Genomic DNA, 18,662 nt, shown 5'->3' on the forward strand with positions numbered 1-18,662 from the left:
TCCGTTTAGGGCCACCGTAGAAACATGTCAGCGCATTTCAATGTAAGGGAACCCGCGGTGTGTGTAGACAGAAACTGCTCATTCTAAGGTAATACGAATATAACGGTTCATTAAAGCTGCAGTCGGCAAGTCTGGCAGATTGAGTGGACTTAGGCAAAATTTTGAACGTTTACAACTCTCATGTCCCTCCCCCACTATCAACGAATACCCTCCCACCGAGTTCGTGTTCGTCAGTGCCTGTGCACCAGATTTTCTGTGAACGCGCCCATCTCATCAGCATCCATCAACACCATGGAGTATTTGGAGCTAGTCAGATAGCACATACAATAACAGTAGCTTTACTACTGTTCTTACTCTCGTAAGAGATTCTCGAAGAGATTCTTCCAAAAAGCCGAACTTTATCCCTTCATCTGGACATGTTTATCCACCTAACGTTGCGTTCACACGGATTTCAGTGCAAACAAAGCTAACGAACCTGCCCAACAAGTGCTAACGTTAGCTATCCATACCAACACATTTGGGCAAAAATACTTAGATTACTAACATAACACTAAGAAATAAAGTAACTGGTTGATAAAACACAATTACCTTGTTTAATTGTGCGCGAGGGGAGGCGTGTGCACGACCACCCCAACGTGATTGGACCCGATGATCCGGGAGCGGTGGATTTTTGCAAAACAAATAACATGTTAGAGTTGGAGTTAGAAGCTCGGGTTTTTTTCTAAAACCACTTTATTTATGTTGTTCTGTCGGATTATAGTGTCGATTTCACTGAATATGATCAAAAAAATGTTGCCGACGGCAACTTTAAGTAAGGTCTTTATACACCACTGAAAACTTATTTTTCAAGGTAGTGAGCAAACGCGTTCTGTAGCGCTGTGTGTTCGCTGTCGGCTACGCTAGAAACATGACCACACAATATGTCGACCTCCATAGAACGGGGCGTCCGCGGTTATGGAGATATAAATGTCTAATTCTAAGGTAATAATAACATAACAGTTCATTATGCAAGGTCTTTATACACCACTGAAAACATAGTTATGGATCCTGTATTACATTTCTGTCAATAGATCCTCAGAAATATTACACAATGCACCTTTAAGTCTTAAATTGAATAAAAATTAAAAATGACTTAAAATGAATTAGTTAAAACCAGGGCCTAAAATTAACAATCGTCAAGTGCCAAAAGCGAGTAAAGATCGGTGTTGGCGAGTGTATGAAATGGGTGTCAATCGCCAGTTGGCCGGTAACATTTTTATGAATTCTAACAATGCAATATTGTGAGAACATGAACAAATGTGAATGACGCTCGGGACAGTTGACGGGCCAGTGCTGCATCCATCGACACGAAAGTTTAATCCTTACCAATTAAAATATTTAAGGGAACTCAATTTGTTACTCGTTACCGAAGTGTGCGCCCAGAAATCCGCAACACGGAACAGTTCTCGTTCACGTCTTTTTTAGCTTGAACAGACATATTAAAAAAAAAAAATTGGTCAAAAGGCCTGTCTTGGCGAGTGTCCAGTAAGCATAGTCACTTATGTGTTGAGTGAACGTAAACAGTTGAGAAAGAAAGCATGTGTATCAGTATATTGGACCCGTGCATGAGCTCTTAAAGTGACAGCAGCCTAATATTCCTGCTTATGTTTGTGTTTAATGTTAATCAAACAACAAACGACAAAGAAAATTCACTCACTGCTCTAGACTGAATAACTTTTGTAAATTTAATAAGGATTAATCTGTTTCATGGCTGGTGAAAGATATTTATGACCGGTAAATTTTCCTAAGTCACCAGCCATTGGAAGATGTGGTAAAAAGTTTGTTTTAGGCCCTGGCTAAAACTAAACCCATAAAATGATCCCATGATGGAACTCCTAAAAGGTTCTATATATGAAGCACCTGACGGAACCCTTGAAGGTTCCATATAGAACCTTTTCTGCTAATTTTACTTTATTTACTTTACTTTATTTATTTACCAGGGACAACGTACAAAATACATTAATCTTACGAAAAGATGTTTTGTACCAGAGTTAGTCGAAGCTAATTTTCATCTGCAGTCCCCGGGCAGGTACACACAATATTTACAACATTACATTACAAAATAACTATCAATAGTACTTAGCAAGTACATATAATATTAGTCCAACAATGGTCATTTAAAAACAATCAGATGTTCAAGATGAAAGAACTAATCAAAAGACCATCACAGCCTATAATATATACAACAAAGTCAAAAACATTTACTTTAAAAATAACATTTGTACATTTTAAATATGCTGATGCTGACACAGCTGGTTATCAAGAATGTGTTTTTTTAAGTTTTGAGAAAAATTATTTAAATCTACAGACAACTTTAGATTGTTAGGAAGTTGATTCCATTGTTTAATACTTTTAAATGAATAAGCTGTCTGTGCAAAGGCGGAGGATCTTTTCGGGATAGCACAATTTCTGTGAGCAGTGGACCGGGATGTTCGGTTTGTTTGTTCAGAATAAAGTTTTATGAATTTTTTCATTGAGAGTGTGAATAGTGTCGACTTTGGCTTTTGGCTTGCTTAGTTGGGGATATTTAACATTTAAAGCAGCACTATGCAGGAATTCCGTTTTTGTCAAACAGCGACCCCTAGAGTCGCTGTAGAGTACTTGTATTTCATGTTACTGTCGTAATTAAATACAACTCATGCAGAGCGTGACAGTCTATGATCTGCACTCACGGCCTCTCCACTTTATAATAATAAAGAGGACAAGTTACATCATGTACGTCGCATTATTTCATAACAATGTCCGTTATTATGATGTTGTTAGACATGATTATTGCAATTTATCATAATAGTTTGCAAATTGCGCTCATTTACACTATTTACATCGTGTAGGCTTATATATGTCCTGATAATTATGTGAGATATTGACAACTGTTCTCATGATAATCGCAGGAATCAACTATAACGGTGAAAGCCTGAGCGAGTGGGACTCTTGTCCGGTTCCTCGCGCTGTCAGATTCTCGTTACCTTTTTCTAGACTCTTCCGACCGCGCGCGCTTCATTTTTTTAGCCATTCTGAAAACGCAGGTCCAATGTTTACTCGTGTCTGACTCCTCCCTCGGTCAGTCTGCCATTTCCTCTTTCTCTGTTCCTCCGACAATGCTTTCCTAGCTTTCTGCTTCTTATATGCCGGTTTAGCCATGACGATAGTTGTTCTTATAGCTAGCCGGATCTGGATGGGGGCGTGTATGTGTGTAATGTGTGCAGTGCAGTAAAGCAATTCGTTACATCGCAAGAGCTGATATCACACGATATCCGCCGGCCCAAAGTTGCAAGTGCGGTTTTTCCGCCGGCCCAAAGTTGCAAGTGCGTTTTTTCCGCTCACAGGCACCAGAGGGGGGCGAGACGACCACCATTCAACCCGAAAAGAGTCATATAACCATTCCAATAACTCTGAAGCTGTACAGTTAAGCTAAAAAAACTGCATAGTGCCGCTTTAATATTCAACAATATTATTGATCTGCCTGCATTGACACCATTATATGAGAACTGAGCTGGACGATGACATCACTGTTTTCTCCAGAGCGGCTATATAAAGAAATTAACTAAATGAATAACTTTTTTACAACAAAAATGAACCATCACTGAAGTTACTTAAGCTGTGACGCTATTTACTTCTGGAAACAAACTTTGTTTCATTATTTTCCTGTTATCTCTGTAAAGCTGCTTTGAAACAATCTGTATTGTAGAAAGCGCTGTATAAATAAAGCTGACTTGACTTGACATACAGCAATCCTTGTTTTCAATGTCCACGTTTGCGACCATTGGAAGCTGATAATGCATCTGCAAAGAATCCCGACACTCAGTGGCATGATGGGAATATCCAATCCAAACCACTGATCGTAGATTTGTCTGTTTATGTTTTCCCAGTCTCTTGTACGGTTCCCGAAACTCTCTGGCTCTTTGCAGGCCTCACCACTCCAAAAAACCTTGTAACTGTGACTTCTGGAAGTCTGTGGCTATTTTTCTTATGATGGACAACCTGATAGACAATGAGCTGTCCAGTTTTATGAACGTTTCTGCTCTTGAAACTTGAGTTCGTTGAGCGTATTTCCATCGGCTTGTCTCTGCATCTGTCGTAAACGGGTTTAAAGTAGTTACTTTGTGCTTCCAAAACACAGATACGTGATCCAACACAGTGAGTGCGTGGTTTTTGCGTTTGTGAAACCATATTTATTTACTCTGGGAAGGTTAATAGTGCATTATTATATCTGTCACTGAGCCCTATGGCACTGCAAACGTAACCCCAGGCCCGTTTTTTTAGCTCTATGATAGCATTTTGTCTACAAGCGTATCCAAGTGAGTCTCATAGACTTGATTTATATGATTTTTTTATCCCACTTTACGCCTGGCTCGTGTAAACAGACGTTTACGTTGCGGCCTGCATCAGGAAATTTGAAGTTTTACAGGTTCATAGCAAATCAATTACAGTCTGATGGCTGACAAGAATAAATGCGGCTATGATCTTGATGTAGTTGGCAAACATATGCAAACAAAGCACTTTTAAACCTTATATTAATATAAATGTAGCGCAGCGAACCCTATAAATTAGTATTAGTGTTTATCCTGTTTGCTAACCAGGGCTTGACATTGACACCCACCAAATTCAGATACAGTCACTCCCACTAGCCACTTTGGGGTTTTTTCCACAATGGAAATGCATTGTGTGCCATTAGTAAAGGTTGAGCTTTGAATAGCAGCAAACACTTTGACATTACTCAAACACTACTAGTCTTTGCTAGAGAATCGAATGCTGCACTGAAAATGTAAAAAAATGTAAAAAACGGTAAAGAAAATGCTACAGTGCAAAACTGTAAATTGGTTAACAGAAAGTTTCCTTACTATAAACGGTAAATAACTGTGATGGATCATTCTAATGGTACATTTAATGTAATTTTACTGTAAAATACCATTAAATTTACAGTTTTTGAAAGTGAAAAAGAACAACTTGTATAATTTACAGTGAAAAAACGTAAATTGACATTCCCACAATTCCCTGTGTGACACATCTGAAGTATTTTTGTTGAAATAACTTTTTCTTCATAGTTTTTTTCTAATCAATTATGTACATTAGGGTTTTATGTTACATTTAATGTTGTTAAATTAATGTTTATTGCATTTTTAAAATTTACTTTGTGTTACCATGATGGTGTTTAATGTTTGTGCGAACGACACTGTGCAGCTTCTAGAATAGTATTAACTTTCTTGTTGACGTGGTGCTTGTGATGAACTTTGCTTGATCATGTGACTCTCATTACTGCTGTAATTGTTGGTTGTCAGTGTATTACAATGGTACAAAACTGATATTAATACTTCAATAGGTTGGTAAATTAACACTATATCAGAAAATGAAATACAATTTATTACTGTAAATTTTAAGCCTGTAAAACCAATAACGTTGCTACTGTATTTTTGACGCAACCAGAATTGCCGTTTTTTTACCGTAAAAATTACGTTTTATTTTTTACAGTGTGTAAAGGCCACTATAGTTTCATCTTGGAGTCGACTTTGCGAGCGCATGTGTGGCTTCAGACGATCTGAAAGCCCAGGAGCTAGAGAATTTACCTCAGACAAACAACCAGGCACAACTACAGACAAAACAAATTAGCGTCTTGGAATGAGACTCAAAACCCAAACAAACACCAGAGATTGTTTGGCCAAGAAAGCTCACCAGTTTTAACTCGGTGTGCATGTTTATTTTTCTGTTTTCTGGTTTTCATTTGCTTCAGTTTGCCCTCTGTGATGTCTCCATTCTGAACATGAAGATGCACGCAAGACTGAACAACCAGAATGGGTAATCCCACAAAAAAAGTGTGCTTCCCATTTTTTCCGCACATCGTAGGTTGCCCTCAAGTTCAAGATGGAGGAAAACAATTAAAAGTTTCTGAATGCAGCAATGTGCTTTCCATGACTGCAATAGTTAATGATTAGTAGGTAAACACTGTAAAGATGGCCTCGAGCGGCAATTCCTTGCATTTAGGAATCTGAAAGACAACGAGGAACATTTCAAAATAGCTGTTTTGGAACATGGTAGCTTTCAGTTTTAGTTTTAGCTGGTTTAAAAACCCTATAAAGCTACTATCATATTTGATACACAATATCTAAGGCCTCTAAATGATCAAAAGTTTGTTGAAAAACCTGTTGCACACAATTTGCTGCATGCTTTCAGTTGTCTGATTGAAAGTTCATACTTTTTTAGCAAGTACATTTTTTTTTTTTACCATCATGTGTCTTTTTTGCTGTGAAATCTTTAATGGGTTTTAAAATGTAAACGTAAGAATAACTTTTATATTGTTAGCAATATTTCACGGTGAACATAACTGGACTGAAGCAATTTAGGCTTACTTGATTATTCATTCATCATTTCGCAAAATAATTTTTGGTTCCCCAAAGAACCTTTTAGTGAAGATTCTTAATCACCATGAAATCAAACACGACATTTTTTTTATGGAATATTGCGCTTTTTTATTCTGAATTATTTATCTGTGCACAAAAAAAAAGAAAATTATTCAAGTCCCTCATAATCTTGAATTAAAATAACTTCCCCTCCCTCTATAACAGCAACATCTCTTCTCTTCTCTGATAACGAGGGCGGGGCAACCCGGGGCAAACCACATTTGTTCTTGTTTGAGATGCTGTTTCACTTGGATATACGTCGCCATCGGGAAGAAGAGTCTATCACAACTTCTGTTTCATGCCGATTTTCTTAGTGTGAAGAACATTTAAAAATCTAAAGAATCTTTTTTTTTTCACTATAAAGAATCTTTTTCTGAATTTGCAAAGTTATATGGATGTTTAAAGGATTAGTTCACCTCAAAATGAAAATTTCCTAATAATTTACTCACCCCAATGCCATCCAAGATATCCATGTCTTTCTTTCCTCAGTGGAAGAGAAATTAAGTTTTTTGAGGAAAACTTTTCTGGATTTTTCTTCGAATAATGGACTTCAATGGCATCCAACGTTTTGAAGTCCAAATCAATGCAGTTTCAAAGGTCTTTGAAGTGCTTCAACGGACTGTGCACGATCGCAGCTGAGGAGGAGGGGCTTATCTAGCGCAACGATAGGTCATTATCAAAATAAAATAAAATAAATATATATATATTCTATTGTAAACACTGGGGCGGTACTTCCGCCGGCGCCACCGGCCGTGACCTTTCAACGTGATGACGTAGTTCCCGGCGCGTTGCAGATTAGATCAATCCGAAGAATTGTAGTTAAAAAGTATATATATATATTTTTTTTTTTTTTTGAAAATGACCTATCGTTTCGCTAAATAAGCCCCTCCTCCTCAGCTGCGATCGTGCACAGTCCGTTGAAACACTTCAAAGATCTTTCAAACTGCATTGTTTTGGACTTCAAAACTTTGGTTGCCAGTGAATTCCATTATTCGAAGAAAAATCCAGAAATGTTTTCCTCAAAAAACGTAATTTCTCTTCCACTGAGGAAAGAAAGACATAGATATCTTGGATGGCATTGGGGTGAGTAAATTATTAGGAAATTTTCATTTTGAGGTGAACTAATCCTTTAAGGTTCTTAATAGAACTATAGATTCCGATTAAGAACCTTATTTTTTAGAGCATTGCATGATCCAAAACGCTGCTACCAACAGGCATTGCTTTTAAATACTGATGCATATAATGTACAGAAACCTCAAACTGAATGCCACCATAAGAGCCACTAATGTTGGTGCAGTGAAAGCAACCAATCCACAATGGTCAAAAAGTTACAATGTGTTCCATCAAAACTGTCGTCCCACTATGCAAACGCATGGCCCCAACGCTGGTTCACTGCAAGTCCGAGAGCCTGTTTTGTTGACATTTTGGGAAGGGTCTCTACTTCACACAATTCATACATGACACGTCGTTAAAGATATTTGCGTCCTCACCAACGTTCCCTCCAAGCCAAGCGCCGTTTGCGGTTCCTCCATGTCACTTCCAGAACAGAACAATATTTTCCTGATTAATTAATTTCAACCAGCACAACATATAAATATCGGAAAACGTCTACTTTATTGAAACCACAAAGGGATTCTGGTATTGTCCAAGACACACAACCTTGCTGGAGAGGTCACTCGCCCTATTTTCTGCTCTGGTGGGCAGGGGAACAGTAGTGACCATTGGAATGCTCTGGTTTTGGTTGTATGTTTGAGCTTAAGCCTTCCTGATACCCTCTTCCCAAACACACCGACCAACCGGCCCCCAAAACCAGTGGATCGGAGCCCAAATCCACTCCTTCCCCCATTTTTGGACCTCCTGAAAACAGCAGCAGGGTGTAATCTGTGGAATGACCAGAGCATCTGATAAAGGCTTGTGTTCTTGCATAGGACTGGGAATGGATTACTGGAGATGCTTAAAACTCTTCTTTTCCCACCATTTCATCGCAGATGATTAAGTTCCAGGAAGGAATCTCGTAAGATTAAGCAAACCCAAAGATTATCAGGTCAAAAGTGAAAGGTCAATCCCAAGAGGGCAAAGCAGGTGATGACCTGAACGTTAATGTTGGTGCAGTGAAAGCAACCAATCCACAACGGACAAAAAGGTACGATGTGTTTCATCAAAACTGCCATCCAAATATGTGTGTGTGTACACACACAATAGAGGCCAAAATTGATGTCAGATGTCATACAAAGAAATTATGAAAACGTGCAAAAAAACAAGAGAGAACCAATGGAATATTAATAATTGATTATGTTGTAGTTAATGTTTGCATTTTCCTGTGAGTTTTTGTTTCTCTATGCATTTGTTTTTTGCATAGTAAAAATACTTTTTTAGCAAATAATTGTCAACATATTTAAAATAATAATTAAAATGTATATTTTATATTTTGATGCTTTAATTGGACTTGTAGGGTCATTAAAACTAAATTATATAATATTTATAATAAAACAGTGTAATATAATATTAATTAAAACAATTATTTAAAAATTACATTATAATGATATTTATATACTTATAACCTATACCATCATACTATTATATTTTTTAAATATTAAATCTAGTGTTTTTACTATTTTAAATACATAATTAGTTATTTATTATATTTTATCATTTATATTTAAAACTAAAAATTTTTGTAATGAAATAATATTTGTATACTAAACATTTTAAGTGCAACCTTCATCCTGCAAACATAGGTTTAACTTTATTTAAATTAATAATTAATAAATGAATAGAATAATTAATTGTTTCGCCCAACTTAATTCATTCAATCTTTTTTCTAGAGTTGACTTTAGTTGAATTCTACAGTTGGTTCAATTTTGGTTTAAAGTAAATATTTTGAAATAAAATTATTTGTTGATATGCCGCATGTCCGAGAGCCCGTTTTATTGACATTTGTGGGAAAAGTCTCTATTTGACACATTTCACACACGAAACGTCGTTAAAGATATTTGCATCCTTCAAGCCAAATGCCGCTCGCGCTTCCTCCACGTCACACTTCCAGAAAGGAAGGCATCTTGTACAATTAAGCCAACCCAAAGATTATCAGGTCAAAAGTGAAAGGTCAATCACAAGAGGGTAAATCAGGTGTTGACCTGAACGATCCACGTCTGGGAATCCCTTCGTCCCCATTCACTCGACTTGTCTTACACAACCCGTGTGGAAGTGTCTCTTTCTTCTAAGCCTAGCTTTGTTTCCTAAAGCCGCACTTTAAGGGGCTTAATCCGTGTTTTTTTTTACCACCGGTTGATTATTCCTGCGCAACAATTAAGACTCCAGCTTTTGGCTGGTATTGACTGGCACATACTGGGCAAGCCTGGCAATGGAGCTTTGCCCGAATCTTTTATTTTAATGGAAAAGAGATGGTTATTCACCACTTCTGCCTGGATATCACTGCAACACAAAAAGAGATAATGAAGTGAACCAAAAGCTGGCGGTGAACGACAGCACTACACAATGTCACTGCAAATCTTCTGTATTGTCATTTCAAGTTCGGTATTTTACACTTAAAGTCCTGTTTTAAGATCGTTTCTGATGAAATAGAACGGTTAAGATTGAAATTTGGGCAAATGCTGCTGTCCCGGGAATTTTCGGTTTTTGTGTTAGCACCCCCCCACCTATACAATGGTTTCATAGGGGCACTGGAACAATCATTCATAAAACGCATTAAACTTTAGTTTACAAAGACGTGAAACTCACCGAGTGATCTGGGGTGTTCACTGATATGCTCACGCAAAAATCGCTGCAAAAGATGCTTTCCAACAGGTGTTTTACCATTCGTTGTAAAACTGTGGACCTATTTTTCCAAACGCCTCACACCCGGACATTCTTCCGTTGAGAGCTTGAATAATAGACACTCCAGCCCAGGTGGTGGCGATAATGCACCTTTGCCAATGTTTGGATAGCGTAGCCTACGATATCACGACTGATTAAGACTACAGAAAGAATACAAACAACCCCATTTCCGTTTCCAGCGGCGGAGTAATACTGTTCCTCACAGAACGTCCAACACAAGTCAATGGAGTTGGACAAAAACTACGATAAATCCTGTTGGAAAGCATCTTTTGCAGCGATTTTTGCGTGAGCATATCAGTGAACACCCCAGACCACTCGGTGAGTTTCACGTCTTTGTAAACTAAAGTTTAATGCATTTTATGAATGATTGTTCCAGTGCCCCTATGAAACCATTGTGGAGGTGGGGGGGGGGTGCTAACACAGAAACCGAAAATTTGTTCTATTTCATCAGAAACGATCTTAAAACAGGGCTTTAAGTGTAAAATACCGAACTTGTCCTTTAAGGCCCATTCACCCCAAGAACGATAATTATGATAAATATATTTGCGTCCACTCTTAACAACATGAAGTGGCGTATTGATCAACGTGACATTGCGCTAAAACTTAAAACTACTTTCCTCAAGCTCCATTTGCAAGTTGTCCTCTTTTCCCTCACCATGTCCGCATCCACCTCTTTTTTTCAGCGCACATAAAAAACACAATTGCTAAAGTGCAATTCATCTTGGTCTATTTCACTAACACATCCTGATGACATACTAACTTGCGCCGTAGCCTACAATTCAATAGGTGTCATCATTGTACAGTCTACATACAGTCTAACCAAAAATTATATAGACACCAGATATAATTTTTATATTTTTTTACTAGTGTGCATGACACTATAGTTCATTTATGTAAGTGAGGAGAGCAAAATAAATGAAACTGTGGCATATTATACACAAAAATTCTTCATAAAGTGACTACCAGTAAAATTAATAACAATTTGGGACACTTTGAGCTGATCATGTTTTGCTGAAGTGTTTCTTCTTTAATTGCTAATGCACCTTTTTACACCACAGACTGAACAACATGAAGCATTGCTGGGTAATTGTTTGAGCTAAACTGGTATTATCTAATTGTGTAGTTAAATTTAACAGCTGACAGATATTCAACATAATTCATGTGTGAGACAGTCTAACAGAAGGACGGACAAAACCAGTGAAATATCAGCTGAGTTCTTCTCATATTTCATTACCATTTTCTAAACTATAGCGAATAAACTGAGATAATGCGAGAAATGTTGAATAAATTTTGGTTTGACTGTACATGTCGTACCCAAGTTTATTAGATCAGTGTCGTACAGTGTGATTCATAATGATTTTATAGAATTGCCGAAATCCTACTGAAACCCAGTTAATCCAGTTTCTCTTTGGTATTTCTGTCACATCCAGGAATAGTTATTTGGCCATCGCCAAACCCAGAAGGATGTATGTGGCCACGTAAAGTTCCAGCGCTTCCTGTTTACAACAGCGTGTGACACTTTCTTGGTTTGCGTTTTCGAAGCTGCCTCTGGAAAATCCTATAGGAGCATCTCTTTTTTATGCACATACAGCTCAGTATCGGTCAATGGGTCAGCAAAGCCTGCACAAACTCAGCGTCACAACATAACAGAGTCTGCTGTTTTTAAAGGAAGTGCGCTGGACTTATGAAACCACTGAATGATGCTCATCTGAAACATGAAATATGAAACGTATATTCTCATGGCAAAGAAGAAAACCACAAAGATGGATTAAGTCGATGAGGCCTTGAGAGGACAGGAGATACGGACCACATGAACATTCGATTCTTGTCATAGGCAAGCGCAGTGTTATTGTTGTTCATACGGATCGCTGTACTTTTTGGAAAGTCCATGTTTTTCCCTTGGTTTTTGGAGGCCAAGCCTGCATCCAAAATCACATACTTTCCTACTATATAGTAGGCGGAAAAACAACAAGTTACAAAATAAGTTTGTTTGAATTCACAGTAAAAGAGAAGGTAAAAAGTACCCGGATATACTTCTGAAGTGTGCACACGATTGACACTTTACTATCCCATGAGGCCACAGGATTTGTGAATGACAGTGAAGTGACCCTGATAGGTCACATGATTTATATAGCGCTTTTTACTATACAGATTGTTTCAAAGCAGCTTCACAGTGATAATAGGAAAATAATGCAACAGAAGTTTGTTTCTAGAAGAAAATAGTCCAGCTTAAGAAAGTTCAGTGATGGTTCATTTTTGTAAAAAAGTTATTAATTTAGTTAATTTATATATATATTTATATATATAGCCGTTCTGGAGAAAACAGTGATGTCATCGTCCTGTTCAGTTCAGTTCTCATTTAATGGTGTCAACGCAGGCAAATCAATAATATTGGTGAATATTAAATATCCCCAACTAAGCGAAACCCAAAAGCCATATGCGACAGTGGCAAGGAACCGAAACTCCATCAGGTGACAGAATGGAGAAAAAAACCTTGGGAGAAATGTTGCCTAATGGCAACATGGTGAATGTAGTACGTCCACATAACATTCATGCTATATAGAACATGCTTTTTTAGTGGTTGTAATTACTTGTAATTCATAAGTGCCTATTCAAAAAAGCATGCAAATTCGGATGCAGCACAAGATATTCCCATTTCTCACCATATGACCTTCATGTAGTGACAACAGAGAACGTGTTACTAATGTCAAGCAGAGCACATCTGAATTACATTCAGGCCAGAAACAGAGTCTTCAATAACATCAACTTGCATGCAAACTCAAGTTTGCACATTTCATCTGCTAGAAACATCATGCTAACCTATGATAACTTATTTCTGCCAGGGAATTTAAAAAAAAGTGTATTTTTATCTCACAAGACAACAGGGTTGACATTTCTGCTTGATTTTTCAGATGTTTTTCTTCTTTACACACACAAAAAAAGATGTTTGCCAAAGTTGGAAATGTCAGCATGACCATTTAAGTTTAGTTCTTTTAGGTTTTAAAATAAAATAAATAAACAAGCAATGATTCATTGTGTAACATTTCCAACATGACATAAACTTACATGTGGATTGTGCAGCTCCTCTTTATGCCAAGTGGGTTATCTGTGGACAAACCAAAAATGTGTTCTGTTAGAGTGGAAAGGAGGTACCAGTGAGCCACATGGAGACTGAAAGCATTTGTTTTTATCCTGTTCTTACAGGAATCCTACCACAGATATTCCAAACATTCATTACGGAAAGACGACTTCTTGATCACACAATACATAGAGAAACACTGTCATCATGCAATGCAAATTATATATAAAAATTCTGTATGATTTGTGCAATTCTTTTACCTAAACATTATTTTTACTAGGTCATCGAGTTAAAACACATGAGCTTTTCTCATAATATAAATTGTACATCACCTCTTTTCTCTCAGCATTTGAAACGGTTCAAAACTATTCAAAACCCCCTTCTTTTAGAGAGTCTACTCTGCTTTGATTGGTCAGATGATCCAGTCTGTTGTGATTGGTCTACTCTGCTCTGATTGGTCAGATGGCCCAGTCTGTTGTGATTGGTCTACACTGCTCTGATTGGTCAGATGACCTAGTATGTTGTGATTGGTCTACTCTGCTTTGATTGGTCAGATGACCCAGTCTGTTGTGATTGGTCTACTCTGCTCTGATTGGTCAGACGACCCAGTCTGTAGTGATTGGTCTACTCTGCTTTGATTGGTCAGATGACCCAGTCTGCTTTGATTGGTCTACTCTGCTCCGATTGGTCAGATGGCCCAGTCTGTTGGGATTGGTCTACTCTGCTTTGATTGGTCAGACGACCCAGTCTGTTGTGATTGGTCTACTCTGCTCTGATTGGTCAGACGACCCAGTCTGTAGTGATTGGTCTACTCTGCTTTGATTGGTCAGATGACCCAGTCTGCTTTGATTGGTCTACTCTGCTCCGATTGGTCAGATGGCCCAGTCTGTTGGGATTGGTCTACTCTGCTTTGATTGGTCAGACGACCCAGTCTGTTGTGATTGGTCTACTCTGCTCTGATTGGTCAGATGGCCCTGTCTGTTGTGATTGGTCTACTCTGCTCTGATTGGTCAGATGACCCAGTCTGTAGTGATTGGTCTACTCTGCTCTGATTGGCCAGATGACCCAGTCTGTAGGGATTGGTCTACTCTGCTCTGATTGGCCAGATGACCTAGTATGTTGTGATTGGTCTACTCTGCTTTGATTGGTCAGATGACCCAGTCTGTTGTGATTGGTCTACTCTGCTCTGATTGGTCAGACGACCCAGTCTGTAGTGATTGGTCTACTCTGCTTTGATTGGTCAGATGACCCAGTCTGCTTTGATTGGTCTACTCTGCTCCGATTGGTCAGATGGCCCAGTCTGTTGGGATTGGTCTACTCTGCTTTGATTGGTCAGACGACCCAGTCTGTTGTGATTGGTCTACTCTGCTCTGATTGGTCAGATGACCCAGTCTGTTGTGAGGTAGCAAATTATTATATACTTCCTTATGCAAATATGTTACAAACCTACATAGGTGTGTGCAGGAAGTAGGACTAATTACTGACGACTCGTTTCAGAACCGATTCTTTCTTTTGGGAGACAATAGCTCCATTTATCTGCACTTTGATCTTTGAAACTTTACAGACCTCTTACATTCACAAACAGCTATATTACACACTGCATGAAAGGTAATATCTGAAAAAGCGTAATATGGGCACTTTAAGATCCAAAAGCAAGAATTAGGTGGTTTTAAGGCTCGACTGACCTAGTATTATACGACAGAGAACTCTTTTGGTACATGGTATTAATACCTCAAATCTAAATGGAGTGAGAGATCCAACCAATCATATTTAGGTACAAAGAAGCCATGCTAATCATCCTAATAATCAGTGGAAATTATTCCTATCAAGAGCTTGCAAAATTGCCCACAGTCTCTTCCAACCAAACAGTTTAGAAAGTTACTGTGAGCCACGGAAAGATAGAGTTTTATGAGCCAAATGCATTTTGTAACGTGGTGAGTGTATGCAGAAGTGAAAATGGAGGAGAAAAGCCACAAATTATGGTTTCTCGTGTGAGGTATAACACAGTGATCCATCGAGATGGAACCGCGTCGGGAAGCTTCTGTTCCTCTCAACGGAGGTGTCGCAAAGTTTTTTCACAACAAGCATACTTCACATATTACCGCAATGCTTCATCTATGCCCCTTCCTTCTTGGCAAGAAACCAGTAATAATGCAATATTTTTTTCTGTTTAATGCCAGCTAAGACCTTGATGAAATTGAAAAGCAGCCCGGTCATAGACCCATTGTGTAATTGACCTTGCATACATTGACTAACGTATACTTGCAGTCAAACCAAAATTTATTCAGACACCTTCAACATTTCTCACATTATCACAGTTTATTCGCTATAGTTTAGAAAATGGTAATAAAATATGAGAAAAACTCACAAATTATGTTGAATATCTGTCAGCTGTTAAATTTAACTACACAATTAGATAATACCAGTTTAGTTCAAACAATTACCAAGCAATGCTTCATGTTGTTCAGTCTGTGGTGTAAAAAGGTGCATTAGCAATTAAAGAAAAAACACTTCAGCAAAACATGATCAGCTCAAAGTATCTGAATCATTTTTGGTCCCAAATTGTTATTAATTTTACTGGTAGTCACTGTATGAAGAATCTTTGGGTATAATATTTCACAGTTTACACAGTTTGCTATCCTCACTTACATAAATGAACTATAGTGTCCTGAACCCACAATAATAAAAAATTATTCAGACACTCGGTTTGAACGTATATGTGATCTACACTCACCTAAAGGATTATTAGGAACACCATACTAATTCTGTGTTTGACCCCCTTTCGCTTTCAGAACTGCCTTAATTCTACGTGGCATTGATTCAACAAGGTGCTGAAAGCATTCTTTAGAAATGTTGGCCCGTATTGATAGGATAGCATCTTGTAGTTGATGGAGATTTGTGGGATGCACATCCAGGGCACGAAGCTCCCGTTCCACCACATCCCAAAGATGCTCTATTGGGTTGAGATCTGGTGGCTGTGGGGGCCATTTTAGTACAGTGAACTCATTGTCATGTTCAAGAAACCAATTTGAAATGATTCAAGCTTTGTGACATGGTGCATTATCCTGCTGGAAGTAGCCATCAGATGATGGGTACATGGTGGCCATAAAGGGATGGACATGGTCAGAAACAATACTCAGGTAGGCCGTGGCATTTAAACGATGCCCAATTGGCACTAAGGGGCCTAAAGTGTGCCAAGAAAATATCCCCCACACCATTACACCACCACCACCAGCCTGCACAGTGGTAACAAGGCATGATGGATCCATGTTCTCATTCTGTTTATGCCAAATTCTGACTCTACCATCTGAATGTCTCAACAGAAATCGAGACTCATCAGACCAGGCAACATTTTTCCAGTCTTCAACTGTCCAGTGTTGGTGAGCTCTTGCAAATTGTAGCCTCTTTTTCCCATTTGTAGTGGAGATGAGTGGTACCCGGTTGGGTCTTCTGCTGTTGTAGCCCATCCGCCTCAAGGTTGTACGTGTTGTAGCTTCACAAATGCTTTGCTGCATACCTCGGTTGTAATGAGTGGTTATGTCAGTCAAAGTTGCTCTTCTATCAGCTTGAATCAGTCGGCCCATCGTCCTCTGACCTCTAGCATCAACAAGGCATTTTCACTCACAGGACTGCCGCATACTGGATGTTTTTCCCTTTCCACACCATTCTTTGTAAACCCTAGAAATGGTTGTGCATGAAAATCCCAGTAACTGAGCAGATTGTCAAATACTCAGACCGGCCTGTCTGGCACTAGCAACCATGCCACGCTCAAAATTGCTTAAATCACCTTTCTTTCCCATTCTGACATTCAGTTTGGATTTCAGGAGATTGTCTTGACCAGGACCACACCCCTAAATGCACTGAAGCAATTGCCATGTGATTGGTTGATTAGATAATTGCATTAATGAGAAATTGAACATGTGTTCCTAATAATCATTTAGGTGAGTGTATACGCTTCTGAACTCCTTACCAATGTACTGTGGATTCCCAGAGTCATTATGGATTTGGATTATTGATTCATGAGGATTCCCAGACGTCTTCGCCTCCAAAGGTGTCCGATGTTCTTGGCGTTCACAGTCGGGCTGTGAGCCTCGTGGTTAGTGTGGCTGCATTTAGATCTGCGGTTTTCTGAACTAGTCCTTCCGAGCTTTTCTTGGACCGTCACTGCTGTGCACACTGGCATGATAGAGATGTTTATTATGAGAACGGGTCCAGGATATTACGAGATAGTCCTCGCAAACCACTGCAAATAGATTAACATGGCCGAGAGAGCTGATCTGGAAGTCTCTGCCGATGTTATCAACCTCATATCGAGTACACAGGGTTATTGGCATTACAGCATGTGAAATATGACTTGCTGCGGGTTCAATTGTCTCTGCAAAACAAAACAGAGCTGACGACAGCCACCCAAGTTTCATTGTGAAAGCAATAACAGCTTACATATAAACGTCCCCATATGCAAATCAATCAACTTTGAAGTCAACATAAAATTACATGAAAACCTGTTTACTTTCGTTATGTGATGTTTGAAATGTGAAACTGGATTTTAAGATTCTATCTATCTATCTATCTAACTAACTAACTATCTATCTATCTATCCATCTATCCATCCATCTATCCATCCATCCATCCATCCATCCATCCATCCATCTATCTATCTATCTATCTATCTATCTATCTATCTATCTATCTATCTATCTATCTATCTATCTATCTATCTATCTGTCTATCATATATATATGAAGAGTTCAGATGCAAAAGCCTCTAAGTGTCATCTGAAATTTTCTTCTAGAATGATCATTTTTATCAAGCTCGTATATTTAAGTTAAGTAATTTCAATTAAATGACGGTAAAATTACCTATTAATCGTCATTTAAGTGAAATTACTGAACTTAAATAGACAAGCTTGATCATTCAGGAAGAAAATTTCAGATGACACTTAGAGGCTTTTGCATCTGAACTCTTCATTTATATACACACACAAACCCTACCCCTAAACCTGCCCATCACACAAAACTTTCTGCATTTTTACATTTTCAAAAAAACATTTTATTATGTTTATTAATCAAATGTTTACCTTGTGATGACCAGCAAATAAAGTCCTCAAAAAGTAGGGAATCTCAAGTTTTACTATCCTTGTGTGGACATTTGGTCCTCACAAGTATAGCTAAACATGCCCCCACACACACTCTCTCACACACACACACATATTATTAAGCAAATAAGAAGGCGGTGTGTGCATAACTATGTACATGTGTGGGATTGTGGGAACTTCAATCATTGCTCCAGGGGTGACAAGGATCTCGACATTG

At 38.4% G+C, this 18,662-nt stretch overlaps 1 long non-coding RNA gene across 3 annotated transcripts in view; it reads right to left on the minus strand.

The window, feature by feature from the left end:
* Window positions 1-17,917, minus strand: part of LOC143719396 (uncharacterized) — a 27,296-nt gene extending 9,379 nt beyond the window's left edge. For all 3 annotated transcript variants that reach the window (XR_013196491.1, XR_013196493.1, XR_013196492.1), the window contains exons 1-2: window positions 17,321-17,917; window positions 13,338-13,377 (exon numbers count right to left, since the gene is read on the minus strand). This is a non-coding gene — a long non-coding RNA (uncharacterized LOC143719396). The remainder of the gene's footprint in view (window positions 1-13,337; window positions 13,378-17,320) is intronic.
* Between the last annotated feature and the right edge of the window lie 745 nt (window positions 17,918-18,662).

The sequence above is a fragment of the Siphateles boraxobius genome, unplaced genomic scaffold, assembly GCF_051911475.1.
Source record: "Siphateles boraxobius isolate OS27281-9 unplaced genomic scaffold, OSU_SipBor_1 62, whole genome shotgun sequence".
NCBI lineage: Eukaryota > Metazoa > Chordata > Actinopteri > Cypriniformes > Leuciscidae > Siphateles > Siphateles boraxobius.